The 19,533-nt window shown below is 42.1% G+C and overlaps 1 long non-coding RNA gene across 2 annotated transcripts in view; it reads right to left on the bottom strand.

Moving 5' to 3' along the window:
• LOC117221779 (uncharacterized) overlaps positions 1-19,533 on the bottom strand; it is a 176,645-nt gene that overhangs the window by 156,260 nt on the left and 852 nt on the right. For both annotated transcript variants that reach the window (XR_013033913.1, XR_013033914.1), the window contains exon 2: positions 2,079-2,201. This is a non-coding gene — a long non-coding RNA (uncharacterized LOC117221779). The remainder of the gene's footprint in view (positions 1-2,078; positions 2,202-19,533) is intronic.

The raw sequence follows: 19,533 nt of genomic DNA, 5'->3' as shown, positions 1-19,533 counted from the left end.
AATTTGTTCGAACGATAAAGATATCAAAAAATGATGTTCCTTCAACTTTTTTTATCTGAGCCTATAACAACAATTTTGTCGATACACTGTAGTTACTTGGCTTGACGTTCTTCAACTAATTCAAACATACCAAAATATTGGAACCCTTTGCACTCGAAGATATTTTCAGACGAAATCGAGAACATGTTTCCTGATCCAGAGTATTTCTATTTTATTGGGTTGGCAATTAAGTAATTGCCGATTTCAGTTATAGTTGTCTCTCACTCCCATTTTTATGATATCCGTAAATGTTATATTATAAAATTATTATTATTATTGTTGTTATTATTATTATTATTATGTTATTTTTTATTATCCGTGAATGTTAGCAACTGGACAAATTGAATGCAGCGGTCAAGGAAAAGCGACCAGAATTGGTCAATCGTAAGGTGTCATTTTCCACCAGGACAATGCTAAGCCGCGAACGTCTTTGTCCACTCGGCAAAAATTGATGGATATTATATATCCATCCATATCTCGCGCCATCGGATTACCACTTATTTCGATCCCTGGACGAACTCCCTTCGTGGTAAAACTTTTAATGATGATGATGCGCTGTAAAATCTCACTTAACTCAGTTTTTGGCCGAAAAGGATCAGACTTTCTACGAGCGTGGAATTTTCAAGTTGTCAGAGAGATGGCAAAAGGTCATCGAACAAAATGGAAAATACATTGCAGATTAAACTTCGTTCCAAGTAAAAAAAAATTTTTTATTTCATTGAACAAATCGGCAATTACTTAGTTGCCAACCCAATACATAATTTATTGTAACCTATAAATGTGATATTGAATTTATTAGCACTTGCAATACTTGCACTTTAACAGTTTCTTAAATATAATAAATTTGATACTGTCAAAACTATTTTGAAACGTGGTATAGCAATTTTTAACGCTTTGACTGTCGCGTCGCTTATATGTGGGTGACGGAATTATTTTCTCAGTTCGGGAAATAAAGTACGCTAATCTATTGCATCTTACTGATTTAATTAGAATCCGCAAAACATTGAACGTTGTCGTAGGAATTGATGTCATACAGCTTAGCTTGTCAATCTTAATTTTTCTAAACAAAATACTTTTTAACTTTCTGAAATTTTTAAGGTTATTGGCGTGGCAGTCAAAGCGTTCTTGGCGCCTCAGAGTCGCCACTTGAGTGCAAAGGGTTAAAAACCAATAATTTAACCCATGACTTCATAATGACTTCACAACATAGCTATGTTGTCCTCAAACTCTGACCTCACCATCCTAACCTTTAAATGGTAGTTCTTAGAAAAGTATTCGACATGTATTTTTTTTACGATAATTTTTTACCACTCCGAATAAAATATCCAGTTGTATCATCACATAATTATTCAATATAATCGTTCGTACTGCGGCGAATGTCAAAAAAGAAAATTATAATGACAGTTTTTAAAATGCAAAAATCAAAATTCTATTTAATTTTGCAGTTACGTATACAATTGTCGCACGCAAATAATCAAGAAAATAGATTAACGTTTGAACAGAAAAATGAACAAAAAAAGTGTCATTTTCTAATATATGTATATTTTAAACATATTAAAATATTGAAAATCGGTTTGTGCAGCTAGATTCCGCATTTAAAAATACACAACTTTGCAATTGTGAACCACCTTTCTAGCTATAATAATTTCCAAGATATTCGAACAAACATGGTTCCGACCCCCAACTGTTTTCACCCTTTCAATGCGAACAAGGGCAAAATATGCGTCGAATATTTTTCCAAGAACTGTCTTTTCCCAATGGTTTCATAAAATTCGGCATGTGCCACTTCGGCACGTCCTCTTACGTGTGAAAAAGTCATGATAAACATAGGTCGAGAAGTGAACCGGTTCTGACAATGAAATATGAATATTTTTGTGTGTACAGCTACGCTAATATCTTTGTATGCATAACTGTACATTATTATCAGCACGCCACACTTTTTAAAAAAAGAATGCATTTTCCGTGTGACATCTGATTTTTACAATTGACAAAGACAATTTTAATTTTGCACAAAGATCCGCAATCTGATGATGACTTACCACGTACTTCTTGATTTTTACCGATGTTCCACGTTTCCATTCATTTCCATCAAAGCCTGGCATCTTACTCCTGGAGCCGTTTCTTTAATTGACCGAGGATGTTTAGAACCCAGTTAACAACCACTATAATCCAACGAGACGAGAGAGTAGATCAGGCAATTGCATGTGATTTCGGAATTGCATGTGTGAATTCTACGTACTTCAAAAAAAAAAGTAAGAAGTCACTTTTCCGAATAAAAAGTTACTTATTGTCAGTACGGCGTGAATGATATAAATATATCCAAATAAAATTTTGCGAGTTTAAATTCCGCCTCTTCATTTTTTAATAATCATTATCGGAAACGAAAAATTTTGTTTGATCATTTATGATCGTTACATGTAACCAAAGAACGATTTTAAGGAACAAATTATTATTCTACGATTTTCTCCATTTTGGTTATAGCTGTTCTTTTTTTTAACATTCTGTATATAGCGTTTTTTCTCAACTCCAATCAAACCCAATAAAAACCCAAGCAGACCGAGACTGTAGCGTAACCTTGTAACGCGCAGTCGAATAAACCACTTCGACGATTTAGTTATAGAATCGTTGTACTCGACTCGCAAACACGGAATCCAACAGTTCCGTGTTGTTTCAAAACAGCATCGGACGCATGATTGTGTCGCCGTGTATTAAATCCGAAAAATTTGAACACACCGGTACACCCCCGATGTGAAAAGATTCGAGCGGGTCATCGAACTGTGCGATTGTTCAAAGGATCATTTCCTTTCCAAGACAATTGGGAAAATATAACGATAACGAAGTTGCATGCTATGAAATCCTCGTCGATCATCGATTCCCGATAACTCTCTCCGGTCGCGGACCATTCGACCGAGGGTCGCAGCAGCCCGGTGTATCGAAATAAAAATCGTGGGACGAGGGAAACGCGAAAGTAATTAGTTGTCCGTGTCGCTGTGCCGGTGTAGATCGATAATTGGTATTTTGAGAACGCTCGGTAAATTTAGTCGGTCGACTTCGCCGCTGGAGCTTCGAGTCCGCGGGATCGTTTTTCAATATTCGAAGGTAATGCGGAAGCCAAATTGATAATAATGATAATAAGAATAATTTGTTTGTGTATACGGATCAAAATCCCTTTGTTACGAAAACGGAGATTAAAAGAAACGAGATTTTGTATAAAGTTCCATCGTTAATGGCATTAGATATACGTCGAAACGCTGTTTTATTTAACGATATTTTCTTAGCGTTCTTAATGGAAAACTTTATACAAGGTGTCCCAAAATTATGGTACTTTCGGGAAATGAGGGGTTCCTGAGAACATTTAAAGTAACTTTTTCTTTAGCGAAAATGTTCTACGAGCCACTGTTCACGAGTTATTAACGAAAAGCAGTGACCAATGAGAGGCGAGATCAGCTGCCGCGAGGTGACCGAGCCAACGGCGCCAGCGGTCGAGCGGTCGAATCCCAGTTCAGCTGGCGCGAGCCGGCCGAGCCAACGGCGCCAGCGGTCGAGGCGGCCGAATCCCAGCTCAGCTGGCGCGAGGCGATCGAGCCAATGAGCGGAACTGGGCTTCGTGTGCTGGTTGGCTCGGCCGCCTCGCGTCAGCCGTACTCGATTCTTATTGGTCACTGTTTCTCATTAATAACTTGTTTACGGTGCCTCGGAGAAAAATTTTGTAAAGGAAGAAGTTGCTTCAAATGATCTGAGGAACCCGCCATTTCCGGATTGCGAGACATTTTTGGGATACCCTGTACACAAAGGCCAACATCGCAATCTTTGCACTCATACCACGAGACCGTTCTTTTATCATTTTTGCTACAAATTACATATCTGCGTCTTCTGTATACACTTCATTTCGATGCCGCATATATGCGGCGCCCATACCTACAGGTCGTCGAGTGGATGCCGCATATATGCGGCGCTCGACGCGAAAGGGTTAAGCTTAGTTTATAAGAGCTGTACAGTTAGTAGTATAACTATATAAACTATATAATATAGTATAATTATATTAACACCCAGAAAGAGGCGATTCGGAGTAACTTTTTCCTTAGCAAAAATCCAATCCGAGGCTTTGTTCACGAATTATTAACTAAAAAACAATGATCAATGAGAGGCGAGCACGCCTAGCGCAAGGCAGTCGAGCCAATCAGCGGAACTAGGCTTCGATCGCTCGTTGGCTCGGCCGCCTAACGCGAGACGAGCTCGCCCCCTCATTGGTCATTGTCTTTCGTTAATAACTCGTAAACGAAGCTGCGGATTGCATTTTCGCTAAGGAAAAAGTTACTTCAAATCACCTTAGGAGCCCCTCATTTCCCGCAAATACTATAATTTTGGGACACCCTATATAATGATATAATAGAAAAATTAAGAAGAAAAAGTAAAAAAGAGTATAGTATATATGTATAATGAATATACAGCGTGTCCCAGTATCGGTGGTACAACCGAGGGTGGGATAATTCTATAAAAAGAAAACGAAACGATAATAAAGATAAAATTTTGTTCAGACTTGGAACATTCAGCACTTTTAACAATGTTTGCTTCAGTAAAGTAAGTTAGTATCTAAATGACATGTTCTATTTTCATTTAAATTCGCTCTAAATCTATGTATAGACAGAAATACACAGTACATCGTGTTGATACTAATTATATTAGTACTATTTATAACACATGACTTTTATCGATCCATATCCACCTGAACGATAGTCACTCGTATATGTACTCGCTGAATATTTGAAGTCGATTTTCTCAATAAAGAAGTCTGAAATGCAATAATTGTATTCCTTATTTTCGATTTGTTTATTCATGTAAAATCGTCCCCTTCTCGGCTGTACCACCGATGCTGGAACACCCTCTATAATAAATACAATAAACATGTACAGTCAAGCAAATATAACAAGCGAAAGATTATCACACATGCAAGTACCTAATATCGTTGTTGAAATGTGAATATCTTCTTCGATTCAGAAGAAGATTAATAAAAAGAAATGGGGCAAAAACTAGTTTGTAGAACGGTGAACAACAACCGAAGCAAAAACGGAGCGTCTGAAAGACGAGCATGAGGTGTGAAAATAATTAAGAAAGGGTTCATAACGGTCTGCATTACCTAGTAGAAACAATTTGTAGAACGGTTGAAACGGTTGAAACAATTATGATAACCATAGAGCGTACGGTGAAGTTCCGGAAGGAAAGTAGAAGTATGTTAACCTTTTAGGCACGACGCGCCACTATAGTGGCTTCCGCGGATGTCATCTCTCTGAACGACGCACCACTATAGTGGCTTACTCTAGTACAGGGGTGTCAAACTCAAAAGCTAACTCGGGCCAAATAAACAATGCTTAACTTTAGGTGGGCCGCAAAAAAAAAATCAATGTTCATAGAAACAAATATTTTTATTTCGACTAGTACATTGTAATAAACATATATAAAGTTAAATTATTGTTTACGTCCTGATACTCGACATCTCTTCTCTGATACTATCTTTCCTATTTCGGGAGAAATTTTATTGGCCGAGACTGTTCCTATTTTATTTTTACTTTGCGTCGGATATATCGACTGGGCCGCAAAAATGTTCATCTCGGGCCACGAGTTTGACACCCCTGCTCGAGTAGCTCACTCGGTCATCGTTTGAATCAAATAATCGTCTTCATACGCATTGTTTCACACTTCTTTTGTCTTCACATCGATTTACAATATACAGACTTATCTTAACAATATAACTGTTAACGATATAACTGAATCTTAACAATATACAGACAGAATATACAGACACTCTGTAGAGTACATATCAGACTCTGCCGTCCAGAGAAATAGCCTCGCGCAGAATTCAACCGTACCTAAAAGGTTAAGGGTAGAAATTGCGAAGGGAACGGAAGCAGTCTGGGAGGGCAGTTAGTGTATGGATACGAAAGAATTTGGAACCGAAAACGGAAGAGATGCAGGTGTTATGGCGGGACTGATGTGTTTTACGGAATTTCAGTGCAACAGATGTACGGATCGAACGGAGCGAGCGCAGGCCTGCCGGTGGGCATGACCACGCTGAAGGGCTCCACGGGCACTCTGGGACCCCTAGGGAGCTACGGTTCGGGATACAGGTCGGGGATAACGGAAGCTACGACCCTCCCGCGGCCGGGAAACTGGCTGCGCCCTGCGGGCCTCAGGCTCGGGCACAGCGCGGCGCGGGTCCGCCTCTACTGCCAGGCAAAGTGAGGAGTCACGGTTCCGATAGGTAACTATTAACCAGGGATTCTAACCGAACGCCTAACCTTAACCCAAACCCGGGTTTGGGCTTCGACCGCCACCTCAACAACTGCAATAATTTCATAAAATCAAAGTACAGGGCGCGGAGTTTCTGTTCTCTGATCAAAAACGCTCCCGCTCTTTCTGCAAATATTCGGAGTCCGAATCTATCTCGTTTTCCGAATTCTTTACGCTTTTCTGCATCTGTTAGTATCGCTTATGCGCGTTTCTTTTCTTTTGAGCTTAAAAATGAAAAATTATGTAACATTGTTACGGGTATCGGATACGAAAAAAAGAAGATAGAGAGAGCGATGAAGCAAAAAAAAAGGAATTATAATTATTATTATTGAAGGTAGAAGATCTCTCCCATCAATCATTCAAGACGAGTTAACGAGTTCGAAACTGGCTTTTCAAAATGTATGTAACGAAATTATAATAAACGAGTGTGCGACGGTCGTTAATAACTTACGAAAAGTGCTTCGAAAATGTATTGAAAGCAGAAAGAGCATATTTTGAACGCCTAATGTAAATTTTATGGCCACGTTTTGCGATTAATATGTTTGTTAAATCGGCGAATTGTGCAGAATATTAAACTAAAGTGTCCTTTCCGCGCCCTGTACTTTACTTGATCAAATTGAAATTGAAAAATTGCTTTCTATGTCGTCAATTACTTTTTCAACGTTCTTGTCTCGCGGATTCTAAAATGTTACGCAAAAAAGTGAGACACTGCATGCTCGAAGTATAGGAAACTTTAACTTCTTGCACTACCGATATCGCGTACAATCTCCAAAGTGAGTTTACAAAGTCGTAAAGCTTTCGTGTTATGCCACAAGAAGAACGTTTTAGAAAGAAATACGAATACGAGCTGACATTGCCTGAGACAATTTTTGTGTCTTGTTTGTCTCTCTGTTTACTTTCATTCATAGGTTCTGATAACAGGAGAATCTGTTTCGATTTAGAAGAACCGAGTAACACATTCATACTTAGTAGATCACGCATGAAATCTTTGTCACGAGTCTAAGTCGTTGTTACAGTGCATTGGGTTAAAACTTGTCTCACCTCACTGTCGGTTTTTATTCTCAAAGAAGAAATTTACTGAGTTAATTATTTATCGTCTCGGCTAATTAATTTTAGGCCAACAGATTCGCGACACTAACTGCGAATTGGATTTAACGTTTCGTAAATTGTACATGCTTCGCGTTTACTGCGTAACGTACAGTGAATGCTCATTTGTAGGGCAAGAAGTTAACGTTTCCAACGGTAGTAAGAAAAAGTAGAATGTTTATTTAAAATTTCTTTTTATATCGTGCCCGAAACAAAAGTGTCCCCTTCGCGCCACCTTTCTCCACTATCTCCGCTGAAAATCAACTGACTCGCCCGTTTCTTTGCTTGCAGCGACATCTCCTCCAGCCAAAAGGATGAATGGTTTGTGTAGGTGAGCGAACAGAAACTTTCACGATAGTCCCTGCTAATTTCAATCTTAGCGCCTAGAGCTTCTCTCTCTCTCTCTCTCTCTCTCTCTCTCTCTCTCTCTCTCTCTCCTCTCTCTCTCTCTCCCTCTCTCTCTCCCTCTCTTTCTCTCTCTCCCTCTCTCTCTCTCTCCCTCTCTCTCTCCCTCTCTTTCTCTCTCTCCCTCTCTCTCTCTCCCTCTCTCTCTCCCTCTCTTTCTCTCTCTCTTTCTCTCTTTCTCTCTTTCTCTCTTTCTATCTCTCTTTCTCTCTCTCCCTCTCTCCCTCCCTCTCCCTCTCCCTCTCTCTAATGAGCTGCCCGCGCGGTAACGGACCCGTTAGCGTCAGCGTATTTTTAACGAAGCCGAAGAAAGATGGCAAGACGCCATGCAGCCTTCGATGAGCTTCGTGGCTGGGGTTGAGTTTGTGCGCGGTCTCAAACGAGGACGCCTCCCAGAAAACTGTCGATGTTTACGATTCTAAGGTTTCTGATCAAAGGATACAACCGGTTGAGGGGACTGAAACTCTCCACACGATTGAAACAGCTGATGTGCCATCCGATAGACTATTTTTGAACATTATTCTTTAGAAAATTCACCCACACAAATACCGTTATTTGATAATCAGCAGTACAATAATGTTTATTCGAATACGGACGTTTTTAAACAAGAGCATACCGTTCCACATCGTTTACCTCAAATTTCTCATTGTCCGGATTCGTAAAACACGGCAACATGGTACGAAAACGGTGTTCCATAGCAGGTACACAATTGTACTTTAATATTTTATTCGTATTATTTTGCATCCATATTAAATAATTATTTGAAAATTCATTACATTATCTAAAAATATCAATCTAACGAACAATAGTATAAATATTCAACAATGCAATTTTGAATTGTAATAAAATCGATGATAAACTTATATCCCCTAGATATACTTTTACAGTTAGTACAACAAAAAAGTTTTCAATCGTATACACTAATGTACAATTTACAAAGAATATTCAGCATAACGCAGTCTTTCATTTATTATAAAAAAAAACTCACAGAGAAAACAAAGTGTTATGTGGAAAAAAGTTTCCGGTCAGTACAAATGTTTAAAAAATATTTCCGATCATTGAGTCGTTTATAATGTTTTGTTACATTACCACGTGCTCGTATGACACTTTTAACGCGTTGGGGCATTAACCTTGCTAAGTTTTCACAATCCCTAGGCGAAATTTCTTTCTACGACAATTTTATCGCGTATCGAAGTTCCTCTTTGTTTTTGGCTTTCTCTCGTGAATTTGTTCACATTTTCACAGGCACGAGTTGTGTTTACATTTGCTTCTTCCGCTTGAGACATTCGTAGAGCTAGTTATTTAAACCATGAATGGAAACTGTTTTTACCAACATTTGTACCGATCGGAAACTTTTCTCCGCATAACATTTTGCTTTCTCTGCGGGTTTTTTTCGCGAATATTCTTTGTAAATTTTGTACAAGTGTATATGACTGGAAACTTCTTGCCAGTGGTTGTAAAAGTTACGAATTCTGTTCGCCGCTGACGTTAACCGCGAGCAGCCAACTTTCTACATCATTGTCACGTTATTGTATTTCTTATACGACGTTAGACAATTATAATATACAATATATACATTATAATATACAATTGTATATTATTATTTATTATTACAATTATATATTATAATGTATATAATATACAATTGTATATTATTATCTATTATTACAATTATATATTATAATGTATATAATATACAATTGTATATTATTATTTATTATTACAATTATATATTATAATGTAAATATTCTATATTGTTTACAATTGTATATTATAATGTATTTACTATAATATACAATTGTATATCCTTCACCATAATTACCAGCTTGACAAAATGCAAAAGATTCGCGACAACATTTCTTTTCTGAAATTCGATGAAAATTACATTATATTTTCTACTTCATTCGTCACTGTTAATCTAACGATACCGTGCGTATCTTGCACACGAGCCATTTAGATCGGCTGAAGGATACTTTTGACTCTCGTATAACCAGCTATGCCCTTTTCCTCACCAAATTCATCTCGTCCGACTCTGGACCACCCTACGAACAGTCCTTTTTGCCTTCCTAAAGATTCCGCCATTTAAAAATCCGTTCCTCGAGCCAGGCTACGACAGGCGATTGATTGTCGGTCAAAGTAAAAGCCCGCAAAGGCAGTTTTCGAAAGAGAGAGAGATGGAGAGAGGAGAGAGAAAGAGAGAGCGAGAGAGAGAGAGAGAGAGCACTAGGGGCAAGCCGCAATTGACCATGTTCGTTATTGCGTTTGACAGAGGCAGGCCTGGACCAGAGCCCGCAGGGTGAATTGGAGCGGTGGTGCCCTCACCGCCTCCCCCTCCCCGGATGGACGTGACGATGCCATGCGTCGCTTCCGTTCCTATTGACATTGGTCGCGTGTTACCGAACGTCGACGAAACATCTTTGTGCGCGCGATCAAAGCGTGCAACGCAAATTCGCCGGCCGCTGTTCCGCCCGCCACGGGACGGAAACGGATCAGCGAACGTTACCAACCGGACTAAGAAACGACTGTTATTCGCGAGCGCGTGTTCGCCGCACCGCACACACGAGAGGAGGAACAAGGTTCGAGCGCCGTTTATTCGCTGGACGCCGGTGTCGTGGTTCGCTACGAACCATCGAACTCGTCGATCGAATTCGATCCCCGCACCATAACGTTCCGGCTCCGCATTGGCGGCCCGAAGTCCCCTGTTCGTTGTCCGGTGACCGACGACGCAAACGCTTGGATAGACAGTGGAATCGAGAGCCGGACGATAGTAGACGTGCGCGATCCGTCGGATAAAATGTTCTCCCCACCCGTGGGCACGTTGTATAAGAACGGCTCGGCGAGGAAACGCGCCCGTCGTCGCGCGCGATCTCGCGCTCGAGCTTCACGGATAAGAGCCATCGATGGACACGCCGCGAGGATTGATCCGAGTCTCTCGGATCCTTCCTTGTAACGCGCGCAAGGATAACGGGATCCTATTTTTTCTTTTCTGCCATCGATCTGCTGTCTCGTCGGCGCGTTTTCCGTGGAACGATCGCTCCGCGAACCCCATCGGCAGCACCGCCGGCTGTATTTTCGACGGCTCGTCGCCGTTAAATTCCCATCGTCGGCTACTAAGAGCCGGCGAACTCAAAGTTGCCGGCAACCGCTATTCCGGACCTCTTCGACGCAGATCAATTTGATTTCGTCGCGCTTTAAACGCGACCCATCCGACACGGACTCTCGTCGTGTCGAAACTCGCGCGACGGAAATACGTGAATTACATCGGCGCTATATTGATCCGGGGAAACGCGGCTGAATCGTTCCACGGAAAATCGTTACCGCGTCGGACACGTGTACGCGCGCGGATGCGGCACGTGTACGCGCCATGCGTCCCCGGACGCGAAAAACCTAAAACGTAAACGGAGAACGGCGGACGAAGGGATCGCGTCGCGGAGACCGTCGCTCGAATTATTATAGAGGGCTGCGGATACGAGGAGAAAGAGAGAGGAAGAGAGAGAGAGAGAGAGAGAGAGAACGAAATGGAAATCCTGTATGCTGGCGTTTCACTCCACCGGAGCGGCTAAAGTAGACGCGAAACTGACCGATGATGAGAATCATCGCGATAACGATCATCGCGCGGACAATAAGAAGACTTATTGTCCGACCGCGGGGCCCCGCGAGCCGGTTCCGCGATCATTCTATTCCCGCGTTTAGCATTTCTCGCCGCGACTGCTCTATTAGTTTCGCGATGTCGATCGATCTCGATGACGATTGCCTAGTTCCTACAGTATTCTAGCATCCCCATAGACGAGCGTAGCAATCGGCTGCGTACGAATCGGTGCACTTTTACGACAAGACTGTTAGTACTTCCGGCTCCGTGAGCGACACGTTTGCCAAGCTCGACGTTTCGAGCAATCTCGTGAACTATAGCCGAACGCCTTCCGCGAGTTCGTTGATCGACTCGGAGTCGTGGACACGAACAATCGTGGCCGTGATCGTGTCGCGGGTGTCATGGTTGATTATTCTGTTGCCGAGCGACCGTGTTGGGTTTAGTTGACTGGTAATTAGCAGACCTCGTGGCGGATACGAGGGATTTCATCGCGATCGGTATTAACGTTCACGTCCCGGACGAAACCGTGTCTGACGTGCTTCTACCCAAGGAAATCTCGCGATCGTTTGCTTTAGGGATCGAGGCATAGAATCATCGTCCTCGCGTGAATATTTCAAGTGACAATCGCAGTAGCGTATACCTGTTTAGCAAGACTACCCCCCAACAGCCGGTCCATATGTATACATATGTGCTTACGCGATCGAGGGCAACGACGGGTGTCGCGTGATCTTCCCGAACGTGGTGCATCCTTGGCGCGCGAAAAAGAAGAACGTGGGGGAGCTACTACACAAAATTCAATGGTTAAATTAATTAACGAATAAGGATGATACGATACAACACCGACTGAACACGCCATTTTACAGTCGAGCAAAACGAACGTCGGACCGAAACGTTTTTACGTTCACCGAGTATGTATTCGATGATTTGTCGTCCGTTCGTGTAACTTCTACGATTGTTCTTAGGTTGTTGCACAAGTGTAAATGAGTCGCACAATTTTTTTGACACGAGCCCCGACGATTGGTAAATGGAACGCGAGGCGTCTTGCCGAACGAAATGTGAAATTGACGAGCAGAACAATGTACGATTAACCGACAGAACGAAAAAAGAAAAGAAAAGGAGAGAAAAACAAGAAAGAACAGAGAAGGAAAAACGTAAAAACTCCGTTTGTTCTATTTTTTTAAACTGTTTTTATACTGTACGAGTCACGATAATATCTTTGCACTGCCTTTTACGGGGACAATAATGCGAATTCTCCGCGTAGTCGTGTCAGAACTGAAAATACAAAAGATACGAAGCAAAAGTCTCAAGCCTTGGTGTTTCATTTATTTATAAGCTCATTTTTCCGACGGGTAGCAGCGGAGTGAAATGCAAGCGACAGGTGATCGTACTCGTGTACATGTAACATATTTGTATCTACTACTAGCCGTTCAGCTTTGTGCCGTCTCCATAGATTACAATTACGATAAAAAGCTATATACATATATACAGAGTGTCCCAAAATCATGGTAATTCCAGGAAATCAGGGGTTCCTGACGTAATTCGAAGTAACTTTGTCCTTAACGCGAATACAATCCGCGACTTCGTTTACGAGTTATTAACGAAAAACAATGACCAATGAGAGACGAGCTCGACTGACGCGAGGCGGCCGAGCCAACGAGCGGACGAAGCCCAGTTCTTCTCATTGGCACGGCTGGCTAGCTTATCTCGCCTCTCGTTGGTCACTGTTCTTCGTTGATAATTCGTAAACGAAGCCACGAATTGCATTTGCGCCAAGGAAAAGGTTACTTCGAATAACCTCAGGCACACCTCATTTCCTGGAAGTACCATAATTTTGGGACACCCTGTATAAGTATATAGGTTTATATATAAGAAAAATGCTATATATATATACAGGGTGTTCCAAAATTATCGTATTTCCAGGAAGTAAGGGGTTCATGAGGTTATTTGTAGCAAGTTCTTCCTCAGCGAAAATGCGATCCGCGGCTTCGTTTACGAGTTATTAACGAAAAGCAATGACCAATGAGAGGCCAGATCAACTGGCGTGAGGCGGCCGAGCCAATGAACAAAATTGGGCTTCGCGCGCTCGTTGGCTGTGCCGCCTCGCGCTAACCGAGCTCGCTTCTCATTGGTCAGCGTTTTTCGTTAATAACTCGTTAACGATGCCACGGAGAACATTTTTGTAAAGGAGAAAGTTACTTCACATGATCTCAGGAACCCCACATTTCCCGGAAATACCATAATTTTGGGACACTCTGTGTATACATATATATATATAGCTATAGAGATTATAGCTGCGAGAAGAACATCTCAAATAAGATTGCAAGAGTGAGAACGTGGAAAATGCGTGTTTTGTGTGTGTATGTGTGTGTGTGTGTGTGTGTGCGTGCGCGCGCGCGCGTGTATGCGAGCGTATGAGATGATAAAAAATCGACAAAAAGTTTTTAACCATCGACTCTAGCACGTACCCCGTTATTGCAAATCAATTATATAAGTCACCGAGCAATGATTGTCAGTTTGTGTGTTGATACAATCAGTAACGTTGATCGACGGATAATCGATTGCAAAAACTATCTGTGAAAATCCTATCGATGTGTAATCATTGCCGTTTATCATTGTCGAACTGACCCCTCGGCCTCAATCATCGAAGGAAACTCCACGACACGGGATCGCAACGTGGTTCATATCTTGCACATAGGTAGAATTTCTCGCACCTTGTACGAAATCAACGTACAAAAAAAAAAAAGTGTATCGAGCACGCCGCGAAAATTTTCGCGAAACGATCGTGCGCCCGATCCGATAGATTCGAGCGCGCTGTCTAGGATACCTGTTGGCCCGACGGACGTTCTATCCAACGAAGATACGATTCTCGAACTCGGGATGCGGCGTGGCACGAACGTTTACGGAAATTCGACGCGAAACGTTTCGCGGAAGTTTCTCGACGCCGAATTCCGATACGTTTAACGCAGCGCATTATACGTATAACGTAACACATATACGATATCGCTCAACGGACCATTTTGATACCAGACTGAACGATCACGTGTCGATTTAAGTGATCGACACCGATGATGCTTAATTGTACAATTTCAGTTGAAAGTGTTTACATATCAGGGGAAAGACTAGGTTATTCGGATTACAAATGAATTTCCCGTTTGATCAATTGATATTATTGTAATTGTCGTTCGATCGGCGTGCGTCGACGGCGACGCGATTCGTTACACCGTTAGTATGTTACACCGTGTATTGTTCTGCGCTGCCTATGTGTAGTATGTGAGCCGAATACGGCTGTCCCTGTTAGCTTCTTTGTCGGTGTGCGCGCCCCGGCGAGACCATTAACGGCTCGAGAGCACGAAACGATGCCGATAGACGATAACAACAGATCGATGACGACGAGATGAAAAAGCGATAATGACGCAGCGTGTAAACACGATCGCGGGTGTTCACTCTTTCGAGTGCGCCGCCCGATGGTTGGCTTCTTACCGCTGTTCAACGACGGTTTCACTAGACGGTACAGTAAATTCTCCCTAATCGGCGCCCAGCTTGGAAACAAAAAATTGACAATTTGGGAATTATGGGAAGCGGGAACGGTTATTCGAGCCTCGCGGCTTGTTTTTACAGTTAACGAGACGCGAGACACGATTAATCGTACCTCCTCACCCCAAATCGTCCGTTTTCGTTTCCAAGCTGAACGTCGATCGGGGGAGAGTTCAACGTTGACCGTGAAGAGCGAAGGCTCCGACATTTGCGAGCACGCTACGAGATTTTTACGTACGGTCGTGGAGAATGGCATTGGTTGGATGAACGAGTTCGCTGACTTTTGAAGCCCGCGAACATCGCGAACGCGCGATACGTGGGAATGGTTAGAAAGTTCCGTTCCGTTTCCACGGATCCGGACACACGGAAGCTAGTTAAAACTGCCAGGAACGAGGCGACGTAGACGGATGGGTTTAAGTGATATTTAGTCGGAAGGCAATCACTTCCCTAATGAATTTCTCGGGTGATCGGATTGCCGGCGTCTTTTGTTTGATCTCTTGGATCTTGGTATAACGAGCTTGATGTTCTCGAGAAATAAGGATGAATAGCTAAATTATACATATATGATTAGTATCGTGTTGTTGTTACCTGTTATTTCAACTTTACGATTCACGGGGAACGAGTTTTCTAGAAAATTAATACATATTGGGGAAGTGGTTTTTAGCAGCGTGTTAAGGAGAGAATCATTTTTCGGTCTGCGACTTCATGATGAAGGCGGAACCTGTTCTCGACTCGTATAACATTTAATGCTAGTCAAAACGTTTAAAGTACCAATACGAGGAATGTTTAAAAAAAAAAAAAAAGATCATTAGATTAAATTAGTCGCTAGGAATTTAGATAACTCCGTTATATTAATCCAACGTGTCTTCGTGGCAACACTATGTATAAGCCGAGCGACGTCGATTCGTGAAATTCATTAATGGCTCTTTCGAAATTAACTCAACGATTCGTTTCGGATGAAATTCTTTGGTCGAGAAAGGGGGTACGAACATTCGACGAAGAGAGAGAGAGAGACTTGTTATTGTGCCCACGAGTCTCGCGTCCCATCCGTAAACTAAACGAAAGAAACGTGCGAATATTTATCAGCAAGGACCAAACGTCGAGTTATCAGATTTTTGTAAACTTGTTTTCTCGCTAATTTTAATATCTAAGAAATGTAAACGAGCGCTTGCACGTTTTCAAACATTATAGTCGTCGCTTATCCGTAAAACTGCAAACAATGCTTGACGCGAGGATCCGCCGAGGCGCCGCGCTCGGCGATCCGTTCGACCGCGCTTCGAATTAATTAACATTTAGGATCGCGATAAATGTTGACAGATGTTTAATACCAACGTTTATCGTTCCCGATGTTATTGCTTGAGAACGCGACGCGTACAGCCGTAGAACGGAAACTACATATATTCTCGGGATCGTTGAGTTACACCGGAACAACAATTGATTTCGTCTGTCACGGATTAGAATCTTTTGTTTCGTTCGGGGGGGAAGGGGGGGGGCGAATCGATCGGGACTGACGATTCGCCGTTTTGCTTTGTAGTCGAGTAGCGTTCGTCGTATCGTCGGACGGACCAATTTGTTGTTAGAGTTGTGTATGCACGATGAGACCGAATGATGCTAGTAAAATTGAAGGGAAGGTAATTATATTCGCTAGTCGGTTAACAACGACCCGGGACTGGTTGAATCGAACGGAAAAACAAGCGGACAATAATCATCCACGTTTTCGAGCGACAAATCGTCAGCAAACACCTGCTATTCGAACAATGTTCAGAAGCAACGCAACAACCCTCATCATTTTTTACCTATCATCGTCATTACGGGACAGCATCGATCATTACCTTACCATGCGAACTGTATTTCCATCGCATAATCGGTCGTTCCAGATTCGAGGCCGATCGAACACCAGACTCGCGAGACTCGAAATTCGTAATTCGAAGTTCGAAGCTCGACGAACAGCGCGGATCTCGACGGAACGTACACGATAGAATCGTAACAAAATAAAAAGACAAATAATATACGCTATTAACAAGGGGGAAAAAAAAGGAGAGAAAACGTAGTTCTCGCGTGTATCCTAGGTATTCGTGGACGAACACAACTTTGGAATTTGTCGTCCAACGATAGCTTGTGTTCGCGAGATCGACGATGTGGGTCACGACCTAATAATAAGTAACGGGAAACAATACAATAATTTTTCATACTGTTTTTACTTTTTACTACTATGATTACGCGCGATCGTACGATGTTACTCTTATCCGCTATCACTTGTACGCACCGCGGTACCGTGCGAACCAACGGAGAAAAACAAGTCGCGCGCGACATTGCATCCTAATCGCGCGCGTTTACATCCTAAAAATGTTGTAGGTATGTACTATATAGTTTGTCGAGAGAGCTAGCAAATTTTTGTCCTGTGCGTATTGTACGTGCGCACGTGTGTATGTATGCGTGCCGGTATGTGTATGTACGCGCGAACAGAACGACGAGAACAATTTACACGGGATCGCGACCGATACAAGGCATATTGATTCGCGTGAGAGAGAGAGAGAGAGAGAGAGAGAGAGAGAGAGAGAGAGAGAGGAGAAATCAGCGAAACAAGCGAAAATCTTGAAACCGAGACACACGCGTTGAAACGGCAAGCTCGCCCTCCTGCAAGCGGAAATGCGATTTCCGCGTGACCATAAAACAGATTCGCATAGCGTCGTTCGATCGAACCGAATATCGTCGCATAATCCGCTTTCAGTGTAAATCGTTTGATCGTACCATATAGTTTAGAATGCCGAGCCTTCTCCTCGCGACGAAGAGGAGCCACGACATCGACTTTTGGAGAAACGCGTTACAAAAAAAAAAAAAAGAAAAACTCGACGGAATATTTAGAGAGCAGAAAAATACGTTTTAAGAAACTACCGAAAGATTCTATTATCGTCTTCTAGATATCTTCGATCACATTGATTCAAATCGATTTACATATCCTTCCGAGCTCCGCTTACATATCAAAATGAATATCACATCGCGTCGAATGTATTAACTTGTTCGTACAAACTAGAAATAACAGCGCACCGCCGAGCCAAGATCGGACTCTCCGAGCGGATTCGAAACGATCCAAGTTTCGACATATCGATCGCGTGGCAATAGAAGAAATTCATATCGGACCTTCTGTATAGGTTGTCATCGTACCCGAATAAAAACGTCACTGCCGAACGGGAGCGTTCACGCGTCGCTACGAATCGAACGAAAGAGAAACGGAAACCATTGAGAACCGCACCGTTAAAAAGAAAAAAAAAACGATAAACGTACCAATGAATAATTACATAACTGCATAATATGTATGTATCGATCGAACTCGACGTGTTCTTCTGCGTCCATCCGCTTCATGAAAATGTCCGTAGAGCTGTTGCGCGCCGATCGTCGTCGGAGACACCGCGGCGCGGTGTTCGTGAAAAATGAAAAACCATAGCGTGTATATTATTCATTGGATACGAACTACCGCGAGCAAGTGGCTGGTGCACGCGACAATGTTTTTCGCGCGTATCGACGCGCGCGGAACGATATAACAATTGAATGGTAGGCCACGGAACTGCGACCACAGTTCACATATTTATTTCGTCGATCGACAATTAACGAATTGAACGGGAATCGAGAAGGGGCCGTCTTGAACAACGGATTCTTATCTTGGATTCGCGGGAAGAATCGACGGGAGTCGGTTGGTCGCTTTGTCTCAAACTGTGAATTTAGTGTAAGCGACGTTGTAATAAAGAAAATATATTGAGATTCGGGCGACCGCGTCGTATATGTTTATCTTTGAAAGTGCGAAGCAATAGATGGCTCCTTGATTCGCGTGATTGACGTGGTTGGGATTTTGTCGCGACAGGTCGATAGTAATAGTAATTATTGTGTAACGATGAGTAGTATGTACTATACGTGTGTCGGACCGATCACGCGATCGAGCAGCCGAAACGACTACGAGCGAACTTGAAACTATCAGCTGCTTGGTAATTTCAGTGCTAAACAAAACAATGGAAACCAACAAAGAACACTAATTATACCCATAAGTATCCTATATACCTAAAACCAAAAAGAAAAAAAAAAGGTAACCAAAGCATTGTAACCTTCTAGATGCAAAGAGGAAATAGAGAAGTACCTAATCTTGTATGGTTTAGTTCGACCACTGATTTGTCCGTGTGTGTTCGTTATTGAAATATGTTTCTTTAGTAAAAAAATGCTTAAAAATCTATAACTCTGCGTGCGTGTGTGTGATTTTCTTATTACCTTTCCCTGCCCCCCCCCCCCCCCCCCCAGCAACGACGGAATTACAGAGCAAACTATGTACCGTGAAAACTATTGCATGTCTATTAACTCAAATTGAAATTAACTCGAAATGAACAGCAAGTTTATTAATAATTAGTTTATTAATATACGATATTATAATATAAAGATACGATAAATAAAAAAGCTCTAAAGAACAAACACTAACTCTCTGTAATATTTACAACGAGCATTCTTAAATTAGTTTGTGAAAAACAAAATCTTTCTACCAACGGAGCGAAAAACAATAATTTTGAAGTCGGATAAGAAAGAAATACTGGTTAAGCGGTTGTTATTGT

Source organism: Megalopta genalis, chromosome 7 (genome assembly GCF_051020955.1).
Source record: "Megalopta genalis isolate 19385.01 chromosome 7, iyMegGena1_principal, whole genome shotgun sequence".
In the NCBI taxonomy this organism is placed as follows: domain Eukaryota; kingdom Metazoa; phylum Arthropoda; class Insecta; order Hymenoptera; family Halictidae; genus Megalopta; species Megalopta genalis.
Note: the sequence above shows the minus strand (reverse complement) of the source record. Positions and strands in the feature narration are given on the sequence as shown.